Genomic DNA, 12,232 nt, shown 5'->3' with positions numbered 1-12,232 from the left:
TGGACATTCAGAAAATAAAAGAAAACCAAATAAACACTACTCACCTCTCCAGTCCCCCAAAACCCACATGCTACACTTGTCATATTGAATTATTTGAAGTTGCTCTATATGTACATGTATGTATGCATGCATACCTATCCTGCCTAATTTCTTGCCTTTAACCTCATCTTTACACCTGTGTTTACATCTGCCTTTCTGACTCCTCTCCATATGATACTTCAACCACACTGAATTATTTAAAGGACTTCAATACACTATGTTTCCTATTGCCTCCAAGACTTTTTAAAATGTGGTCCTTTCACACAGAATCTTGATTAGAAAGAGTTCAAGGGGGAATAGAGGGAAAAGCTGTAGGGAAACCAACACTGCCATACATTGCTAGTAGGATACATAATAGGACAACCTCTATAAAGGGCTATCTCTGCCAAATTTCAGTATTTCAGTACTCAGAACTGTAACAGTTATAACCCTATGTGTGTGTGTGTGTGTGTGCATGCGCATGTGTGTGTGTGTATGCATACCCAAGACTTGACTTATACAGGCATGCCTTGTTTCATTGCACTTTGCAAATACTGCATTTTTTTCAAATTGAAGGTTTGTGGAAACCTTTTGTTGAGCAATTCTGTAGTGCCATTTTTTTTCAACGGCATGTGCTCACTTCATGTCTCTGTGTCGGCATTTTTTAGCAATAAAGTATTTTTAAACTAAGGTGTGTATATTTTTTAGACATAATGCTATTGCACCCTTAATTGACTACAGTATAGTGTAAACACAACATTTATATGCACTAGAAAACCAAAAATGTGTGTGATTCACTTTATTGCAATATTTGCTTTATTTTGGTGGCCTGGAAGTGAGCCCACAATATCTTCAAGGTATGCCTGTACATATATATACATATTCATAAATATGTGTGTGTGTATATATATGAACATAGTATACGCAGACAATCTAGATCCAATCTGAGTAAGAAAAAAATTTTCCTAAATGAAACATATTCTGCATAGATCTCTGCCCACAAAAGAAAAAGGCCAGTGAGACCTAAGACAGGGGAGAAGGGGAGCAATTAGACTTATTATCCAACTAGCAATGGTTCCACAAACATCCTGCATAAGCTTTGCAATTACCACTTTCCTGTACATTTATAGATGCTATCAAGCCATTTACTCTAAAATGAAGAGGAATAAAACAAGGATTTATCTTACTGACCAAATATACTCCTCCAATTATATATATTTTAGCACCAGGCACACAGTAGACATGTAATAAATAGTAGCTATTATTGAATTGCCTTGATTGTGTCACTCATAATTCAGAAATATGAGATTCAACCTTTCTAATAGTCCTGCATTTCCCGAACCTAATTCTCTTCACAAAGACATTAGCCTCATAGACATCACCATAATTTTTTTCCTTTATAAAACTTGTTTTATTCATAGTGTTTTTGGAGCTTGTGAATACAAAGCTACACTCATCACAGACTGTCAAGTAGTCCCCTCTATACCAGTTCTCTTTACAGTAAGATTGTTTAAAAGTGAGTTGTTAAATGTCACACATACTCAGCCACGTTAAGAGCAGATGTGATTAGGTCATGGCAAAACAAGCAGAAACCCTGACATTTAACCTTGTGGGTGAAACTTTTACAAATAGAGTGGAAGCTAGTTGATGGTTTTCTTTACATTATTTAAATTTAAAAACAGATTATGCATTTTTTAGTTAAAATGTAATCAATTTCTTCCAAATTGATTAAACAGGATCAGATGTAGAATGAAAAATATCAGAAAAATCAGAAAAATACCAGTAGGCTAAATGATGGGTGCAGAGCTCAAAATACATGACCTTGGTTTCCAATTTCCTGTTTGTAGTATAAATCCTTTGTTCCTAGCACTTATATCATTATTGTTATCTGAGGTTTAGTTTGGGCTTTCAGAGAAACCAGTGCATTTCCATCATTTCATATTCAGGAAAAGAAGCTAAAGTATATTGAGTGATTGCTTCATGCTGGGTACTTTCATAAGCATTCTCTCACTTAATCCGCACAGCAATCATGTAATATATGGATCATTATATCAACTTCGGTGCTGAGAAAAATAAGCTGAGACACTTTAAGTAATCTATTCATGGTCACACTATTTGTAATTGATGGTCTTTACAACCAAGCCCACGTTACAGCAGGTATTGAAAAATTGTCTAAAATTCTGATGCTTCATTAATTCAAACAGCTCTGTTTCCAATTAATTCAAGTGACTGATGCTGGACTATAGTTCAAAAGCAACTGAATTTGCATACAATCATTTCCATGTCTACAGAAAAGTATTATTCTACCTTTTCCTAAAAGATTTGTACACACTTGTCCCTTGCTTTTTCCTTCTAAGACAAATGTGCTCAACTCTCTCCCACATACACAAATAGACTGTTAATATTACTTAATAACTGATCTTATTTGTGATTATATACCAGGTATGAATTTCAGTCCACAATGTCAAATGCACAAGAAAAATTACTTTCTTTGTTTTTCTATAATGCAAATTTATTTCTATTTTGAGCTCCATTTCACTGAGATGGCAAAAACATAATCTCAGTCAATGTTAGGTCCTCCTATTTTCCCAGGGTTATATCTACATTCCAGGAACCTCCTACAATACCAAGACAAAAGAGGGTGTGGAATCTTGTTCTTGAGCTAAGCACACATCCTTCAAGATGTCTTTTGCTACCTTAAGATCCTGAGTCTTTCTGCAGCCTCTGCATCACACAGGAGTCTTTCTGCTGCTTCAGTGCTAGAAGGAGAAGAAATGGTGAGCTTGGTAGGGACCCACCTGTGCAGACACCACTCACAGTTATTGCCTTGCCACTTCTCTGGTGCCCTGCCTGGGAAAAGAAAACAGTTTACAGGACCCCTCTTTCCAAGTCCCGCTATCATTTGCTCTCTAATCAAATTCTCTCCCTCCAACATAGAGAAAACTTTCTCTGGTCCAGTAGGGGAGAGCCACCATTTCTTTCCTTCTCTTACCTTTCACCCCCACAAAAATCTTCTAAGTAACTCTAAGGGCTTAGGCTTCTGAAGCACACACTAGAGAGAGGAGTTGCATACTTTTTCTGCTTTCTGCCCTGTCATCTCTCTCCCCTGATATAATGAGCATAGAGACAGCTGTGTGCCTGAACACAGAAATGAGAAAGAGGTAAATACATAGAGGGGATAAAAACACAGCTCAATATTTCAAAAATATTACCCCACCAAATTTATATGACCTTTTTGAAATGTACATCCCCCCATCTGCCCCATCATTCATTTAAAAGGTATTCAATGAATGATGCCAAAAAGGCATAAAATAGGATCATAACCTCATCCAAAAGATAGGACATGCACACTAAAAGACACCTAATGTGCAAAGAATCAATCATACGCTAGCAACCCAAATAAAACCTAATTTGAAGACTAAAGGAATTCTGGGAAAGAAGTAATTGCCAGAGGCTAAGGCTTTCAGGGATATTGCCGAGAATACCAAGTACATGACAAATCTTGAAGGTCTTGTGAGTTTAGAAAATTGAGAAGTGGCTCTGGGCTGGCAAGATGGCCAAATAGGAACAGCTCCAGACTGCAGCTCCCAGTGAGATTGACGCAGAAGGTGGGTGATTTCTGCACTTCCAATTGAGGTACCCAGCTCATCTCATTGGGACTGGTTAGATAGTACGCAGCTCACAGAGGGCAAGTTGAAGCAGGGTGGGGCATTGCCTCACCCAGGAAGCACAAGGGGTTGGGGAACTCCCTCCCCTAGCCAAGGGAAGTTGTGAGGGACTGTGCCATGAGGAACAGTGCATTCCGGCTCACGTACCACACTTTTCCCGCAGTCTTCACAACTCACAGACCAGGATATTCCCTTGGGTCCCTACACCACCAGGGCCCTGGGTTTCAAGCACAAAACTAGGTGGCCTTTTGGGCAGACACTGACCAAGCTAGCTGCAGGAGTTGTTGGGTTTTTTTGTTGTTTGTTTGTTTTCTTCATACCAGTGGCGCCTGGAATGCCAGCCAGACAGAACCGTTCACTTCCCTGGAACGGGGGCTGAAGCCAGGGAGCCAAGTGATCTAGCTCGGTGGATCCCACCCCCATGGAGCCCAGCAAGCTAAGATCCACTGGCTTGAAATACTCACTGCCAACAAAGCAGTCTGAAGTCTACCTGGGATGCTCAAGCTTGGTGGGGGGGAGGGGTTTCCACCATTACTGAGGCTTGAGTAGGCAGTTTTCCCCTCACAGTGTAAACAAAGCCCCCTAGAAGTTCAAACTGGGGGAGCCCACCACAGCTCAGCAAACCCGCTGTAGCCACACTGCCCCTCTAGATTCCTCGTCTCTGGGCAGGGCATCTCTGAAAGAAAGGCAGCAGCCCCAGTCAGAGGCTTGTAGATAAAATTCCCATCTCCCTGGGACAGAGCACCTGGGGGAAGGGGCGGCTGTAGGCGCAGCTTCAGAAGACTTAAGCGTTCCTGCCTGCTGGCTCTGAAGAGATTAGCAGACCACCCAGCACAGTGCTTGAGTCTGCTAACGGACAGACTGCCTCCTCAAGTGGGTACATGACCCCCGTGCCTCCTGACTGGGGGACAGGAGGTCGACAGACACCGCATACAGGAGAGTTCCAGCTGGCATCTGGCGGGTGGGTGCCCCTCTGGGATGAAGCTTCCAGAGGAAGGAACAGGCAGCATTCTTTGCTGTTCTGCAGCCTCCTCAGGTGACACCCAGGAAAACAGGGCCTGGAGTGGACCTCCAGCAAACTCCAGCAGACCTGCAGCAGAGAGGCCTGACTGTTAGACGGAAAACCAGCAAACAGAAAGGAATAGCATCAACATCAACAAAAGGGACGTCCACACAAAAACCCCACCCAAAGGTCACCAACAACAAAGACGAAAGGTAGATAAATCCATGAAAACGAGGAAAAAGCAGTGCAAAAAGGCTGAAAATTCCAAAAACCAGAATGCCTCTTCTCCTCCAAACAGTCCTCCAAGGGATCACAACTCCTCGCCGGCGAGGGAACAAAACTAGATGAAGAATGAGTTTGACGAATTGACAGAAGTAGGCCTCAGAAGGTGGGTAATAACAACCTCCTCCGAGCTAAAGGAGCATGTCCTAACCCAATGCAAGGAAGCTAAGAACAATGAAAGAAGGTTAGAGGAATTGCTAACTAGAACAACCAGTTTAGAGAAGAACATAATGACCTGATGGAGCTGAAAAACACAGCACGAGAACTTCGTGATGATACACAAGTATCAATAACCAAATCAACCAAGTGGAAGAAAGGATATCAGAGATTGAAGATCAACATAATGAAATAAAGCATGAAGACAAGATGAGAGAAAAAAGAATGAAAAGGAAAGAACAAAGCCTCCAAGAAATATGGTACTTTGTGAAAAGACTAAACCTACACTTGATTGGTGTACCTGAAAGTGACAAGGAGAATGGAACCAGGTTGGAAAACACTCTTCAGGATATTATCCAGGAGAACTTCCCCAACCTAGCAAGACAGGCCAATATTCAAATTCAGGAAATACAGAGAACACCACAAAGATACTCTTCGAGAAGAGCAAATAACTCCAAGACACATAATTGTCAGATTTACCAAGGTTGAAATGAAGGACAAAATGTTAAGGGCAGCCAGAGAGAAAGGTTGGGTTACTGACAAAGAGAAGCCCACGAGACCAACAGCAGATCCCTCTGCAGAAACCCTACAAGCCAGAAGAGAGTGGGAGGCTAATATTCAAAATTCTTAAAGAAAATAATTTTCAACCTAGAATTTCATATCCAGCCAAATTAAGCTTCATAAGCAAAGGAGAAATAAAATCCTTTACAGAGAAGCAAATGCTCAGAGATTTTGTCACCACCAGGCCTGCTGTACAAGAGGTCCTGAAGGAAGCACTAAATATGGAAAGGAAAAACCAGTACAAGCCACTGCAAAAACATACCAAATTGTAAAGATCATCAACACTATGAAGAAACTGCATCAACTAACAGGCAAAATAACCAGCTAGCAACATAATGACAGGATCAATTTCACACATAACAATACTAACTAACCTAAAATGTAAACAGGCTAAATGCCCCAATTAAAAGATACAGAGTGGCAAATTGTATAAAGTGTCAAGACCCATTGGTGTGCTGTATTCAAGAGACCCATCTCATTTGCAAAGACACACATAGGCTTAAAATAAAGGAACGGGGAAGATTTACCAAGCAAATGGAAAGAAAAAAAAAATGGGTTGAAATCCTAGTCTCACATGAAACACACGTTAAACCAAAGCAAAGATAAAAAAAGACAAAGCAGGGCATTACATAATGGTAAAGGGATTGATGCAACAAGAAGAGCTAACTATCCTAAATATATATGCACCCAATACAGGAGCACACAGATTCATAAAGCAAGTTCTAAAGACCTACAAAAAGAGTTAGAGTCCCACACAACAATGGTGGGAGACTTTAACATCCCAGTGTCAGTATTAGACAGATCAATGAGACAGAAAATTAACAAGGATATTCAGGACTTGAACTCAGCTCTGGACCAAGAGGACCTAATAGACATCTACAGAACTCTCCACTCCAAATCCATAGAATATACATTCTTCCCAGCACCACATAGCACTTATTCTAAAATTGACCACATAATTGGAAGTAATACACTCTTCAGCAAATGCAAAAGAACAGAAATCATAACAAACAGTCTCTCACACCACAGCGCAATCAAATTAGAAGTCAGGATTAAGAAACTCACTCGAAACTGCACAACTACGTGGAAACTGAACAACACGCTCCTGAATGACTACTGGTTAAATAACGAAATTAAGGCAGAAATAAGTAAGTTCTTTGAAACCAATGAGAACAAAGACACAACATACCAGAATCTCTGGGACACAGCTAAAGCAGTTTAGAGGGAAATTTATAGCACTAAATGCCCACAGGAGAAAGTGGGAAAGATCTAAAATCCACACCCTAACATCACAATTAAAAGAACCAGAGAAGCAAGAGCAAACACATTCAAAAGCTAGTAGAAGACAAGAAATCACTAAGATCAGAGCAGAACTGAAAGAGATAGAGACACAAAAACCCTTCAAAAAATCAGTGAATCCCAGGAGCAGGTTTTTTGAAAAGATTAACAAAATACATAGACCACTAGCCAGACTAATAAAGAAGAAAAGAGAGAAGAATCAAATAGACACAATAAAAAATGATAAAGGGGATATCACCACCAATCCCACAGAAATACAAACTACTGTCAGAGAATACTATAAACACCTCTATGCAAATAAACTAGAAAATCTAGAAGAAATGAATAAATTCCTGGACACATACACCCTCCCAAGACTAAACCAGGAAGAAGTCAAATCCCTGAATAGACCAATAACAAGTTCTGAAATTGAGGCAGTAATTAATAGCCTACCAACCAAAAAACATCCCAGGACAAGATGGATTCACAATCGACTTCTACCAGAGGTACAAAGAGGAGCTGGTACCATTCCTTCTGAAACTATTCCAATCAATAGAAAAAGAGGGACTCCTCCCTAACTCATTGTATGAGGCCAGCATCATCCTGATACCAAAACCTGATAGAGACACAACAAAAAATAAAATTTCAGGCCAATATCCCTGATGAACATCGATGTGGAAAGCTTCAATAAAATAACGGCAAACCGAATCAGCAGCACATCAAAAAGCTTACCCACCACGATCAAGTTGGCTTCATCCCTGGGATGCAGGACTGGTTCAACATATGCAAATCAATAAATGTAATCCATCACATAAACAGAACCAATGGTAAAAATCACATGATTATCTCAATAGATGCAGAAAAGGCCTTTGATAAAATTCAACACCGCTTCATGCTAAAAACTCTAAATAAACTAGGTATTGATGGAACGTATCTCAAAATAATAAGAGCTATTTATAACAAACCCATAGCCAATATCATACTGAATGGGCAAAAGCCTGAAGCACTCTTTTTGAAAACTGGCACAAGACAAGGATGCCCTCACTCATCACTCCTATTCAACATAGTATTGGAAGTTCTGGCCAGGGAAATCAGACAACAGAAAGAAATAAAAGATATTCAAATAAGAAGAGAGGAAGTCAAATTGTCTCTGTTTGCAGATGACATGATTGTACATTTAGAAAACCCCATCATCTCAGCCTAAAATCTCCTTAAGCTGATAAGCAACTTCAGCAAAGTCTCAGGATACAAAATCAATGTGCAAAAATCACAAGCATTCCTATACACCAATAATACACAAACAGACAGCCAAATCATGAGGGAACTCCCATTCACAATTGCTACAAAGAGAATAAAATACCTAGGAATCCAACTTACAAGGGATGTGAAGGACCTTTGGACCTCTTCAAGGAGAACCACAAACCACTGCTCAAGGAAATAAGAGAGAACACAAACAAATGAAAAAACATTCCATGCTCATGGATAGGAAGAATCATTATCGTGAAAATGGCCATACTGCCCAAAGTAATTTATAGATTCAATGCTATCCTCATCAAGCTACCATTGACTTTCTTCACAGAATTAGAAAAAACTACTTTAAATTTCATATGGAACCAATAAAGAGCACGTGTAGCCAAGACAATCCTAAGCAAAAAGAACAAAGTTGGAGACATCATGCTACCTGACTTCAAACTATACTACAAGGCTACAGTAAGCAAAACAGCATGGTACGGGTACCAAAACAGAGATACAGACCAACGGAACAGAACAGAGGCCTCAGAAATAATGCCACACATCTGCAACCATCCGATCTTTGACAAACCTGACAAAAATAAGCAATGGGGGAAGGATTCTCTATTTAATAAATGGTGCTGGGAAAACTGGCTAGCCATATGCAGGAAACTGAAACTGGACCCCTTCCTTACACCTTATACAAAAATTAACTCAAGATAAATTAAAGACTGAAATGTACAACCTAAAACGATAAAAACCCTAGAAGAAAACCTAGGCAGTGCCATTCAGGACATAGGCATGGGCAAAGACTTCATGACTATAACACCAAAAGCAATGGCAACAAAAGCTAAAATTGACAAATGGGATCTAATTAAACTAAAGAGCTTCTGCACAGTGAAAGAAACTATCATCTGAGTGAACAGGCAACCTACAGAATGGGAGAAAATTTTTGCAATCTATCTATCTGACAATGGGGTAATATCCAGAATCTACAAAGAACTTAAACAAATTTACAAGAAAAAAAAACAACCCCATCAAAAAGTGGGTGAATGATATGAACAGACACTTCTCAAAAGAAGACATTTATGCAGCCAAGAAACATATTTTAAAAAGCTCATCATCACTGGTCATTAGAGAAATGCAAATAAAAACCACAATGAGATACCATCTCACACCAGTTAGAATGATGATCATTAAAAAGTCAGGAAACAACAGATGCTGGAGAGGATGTGGAGAAATGGCAATGCTTTTACACTGTTGGTGGGAGTGCAAATTAGTTCAACTATTTTAGAAGACAGTGTGACAATTCCTCAAGGATCTAGAACTAGAAAGACCATTTGACTGAGCAATCTCATTACTGGATATGTACCCAAAGGAATATAAATCATTCTACTATAAAGAGACATGCACACATATGTTTACTGCAGCACTACTCACAATAGCAAAGACTTGGAACCAACTCAAATGCTCATCAATGATAGACTGGATAAAGAAAATGTGGCACATATACACCATGGAATACCATGCAGCCACAAAAAAGGATGAGTTAATGTCCTTTGCTGGGACATGGATGAAGCTGGAAACTATCATTCTCAGCAAACTAACACAGGAACAGAAAACCAAACATCACATGTTCTCACTCATAAGTGGGAGTTGAAAAATGAGAACACATGGACACAGGGAGGGGAACATCACACACCGGGGCCTGTTGGGCGGTAGGGGGCCAGGGGAGGGATAGCATTAGGAGAAATACCTAACATAGATGACGGGTTGATGGGTGCAGCAAACCACCATGGCATGTGCCTACCTATTTAACAAACCTGTACGTTCTGCACATGTATCCCAGAACTTAAAGTATAATTAAAAAAAAAAAACTGAGAAGTAAGGGGAAAGATACTACAAGCAAGGCAAATGGGCAAATAACCTGCTTCTGTTTTCTCCCCCTTCTCATCCATCCTGTACATTGTTGCTGTGATAATTTTCCCAACACAACAATTTCATTCAGACTTTCAAGTGCATTCAGATCACTCTTCAGCCTGACTTGCAAGACAATGATACATACTGGCTAAGAGTGTAGGACTTAAAAAAGATGGTGGTTGAAGATATATGCCTCCACTACCTCATGAAACATCAGGAAAATTATAAAGTAATAGATGGAAACATACATACACACACACATACATACATACATACAGAGAGAGAGAGAGAGTCAGGATAGGAGGAGACAGTAGAATCAAAATTTTAGAAGTTGGAAAGCAAAAAGGACAGGTGATAACTGACTTAGCAAACACAAGAAACCTGATGCAGCCATAAAAAGGAAGGAGATCATGTCCTTTGTAGGGACATGGTCTCAATCCAGATCTGCAGAGAGTGTTCTTGAATCTCACAGAAGAAAGAATTCAAGGTGAGTTGCATAGTGCTGTGATAAGATATTGAAAGCTACACTGTTACAGAGTAGGCCATCCTCAGAAATTAAGCGAGGAATGCACTATCTTTAAGCTTTTCTTATGTAAGTGTCCTGTCTATGCAAAGACTAAACTAAGCTGTGACTGTGTGCAGGAGAGCAGACAGCATGAGAAAATTTATTATTCTGTTGATTTAAGGAAAACTATCCTTGACATTTTAGTGGGTAAGTACATCAAAGAATAACTATAATTATTTTGAAACCATATATTGTTATGGGTATTGGGACATCTAGACTTTCTGCTATTGTAGGTGTGTGTCCTTGTAGGTTTTCCTCAACTATAAACACTCTATAACCATGAGCCATGGCTGGAACCGAAAGTGCCTTTTTAGCCTCAAGATGGAGCTGAACTTAAAATGGTGTCACTCTGGTTCTGCTAGGCTCCTGTTTCCCTAACAGATATTTTACTGAGGATGTCTAAGTAGCATATTAATCAATTCCATATCATATCGTAGCAGACGCTGTTGGTTGCCTTTCCAAGGATTATTTTCTCTATGTATTTTTTTTTCACTGATAGGAGCATGGTCTTGTCTAGGGAGCAATGCACCCAGTCCAAACAAATCATGACATGCCATTCCCATTGACCATTGACTGGTATAGAGATGGGTATATGTGAAACTGTTTTTGGCCATCTAGATGTAAGAGAAAGTTTATTTGGGGCCACACAGTTCTACCTTACAGAGAACTATATAAAACAGTGTTTGTTTGCCCTCTTCCTTCCCATTATACTTTGTATCTTGTTGTGTGAACATCTGGAGCTTCAGTAGACATCTTGTAACCGAGAGGCAATATGCCCAGGAATGGAAGAATAGAATTATGAAAAGAGCTTGTCTTGTGGACTATGACTTTGAACACTCAAACTATGACTATCTTCCACCAGATTTCTTGTTCACTAAACAACTAATATATTCCTGGTTTAAACCACTGCTGGTTTGAGTTATGTTACTTGCACTCAAAAACAGTACACATTGGGCAATTCGATTTTTATGTTTAATAGAAAACCCCACATCTATGGATATACATATGTTCCTTGTGAATTTTTTTGATAATGTAAAAAGGTAAAAGAAAAATGGACAACTACCAGTTGAAGAATGACTGAAGACTATTATGCAACCATTAAGAAAATATTTTGGTGGTCACTTCGGCAGCATATATACTAAAATGGAATGGTAGAGAGAACATTAGCATGTCCCTTGCACAAAGATGACATGCAAACTCATGAAGCATTCCATATTTTTCCTCACAAGCAAATAAGAAAGTAAGATCCTTTTCAGACAAGCAAATGCTTAGTGAATTTTTCAACACCAGGCCTGCCTTGCAAGAGCTCCTGAAGGAAGCACTGAATATGGAAAGGAAAAACCACTACCAGCCATTATAAAAACACACTGAATTACACAGACCAGTGACACCATGAAGCAATCACATAAACAAGCCTGCAAAATAACCAGCTAGCATCATGATGATAGGATCAAATTCACACATAAAAATACTAACCTTAAATGTAAATGGACTAAATTTCCCAATTAAAAGGCACAGACAGCAAGATTGATAGAGTCATTGTGTCTGAAA

General features: G+C 39.5%; 1 non-coding gene across 1 annotated transcript; it reads left to right on the top strand.

The window, feature by feature from the left end:
- Window positions 1-11,795: 11,795 nt before the first annotated feature.
- LOC116812311 (U6 spliceosomal RNA) lies at window positions 11,796-11,901 on the top strand. The gene has a single exon (XR_004370623.1). It is a non-coding gene; the product is annotated as a U6 spliceosomal RNA (small nuclear RNA).
- The last annotated feature ends 331 nt before the right edge of the window (window positions 11,902-12,232 follow it).

This window comes from Hylobates moloch, unplaced genomic scaffold, assembly GCF_009828535.3.
Source record: "Hylobates moloch isolate HMO894 unplaced genomic scaffold, HMol_V3 SCAFFOLD_7, whole genome shotgun sequence".
Classification (NCBI taxonomy): domain Eukaryota; kingdom Metazoa; phylum Chordata; class Mammalia; order Primates; family Hylobatidae; genus Hylobates; species Hylobates moloch.
Note: the sequence above shows the minus strand (reverse complement) of the source record. Positions and strands in the feature narration are given on the sequence as shown.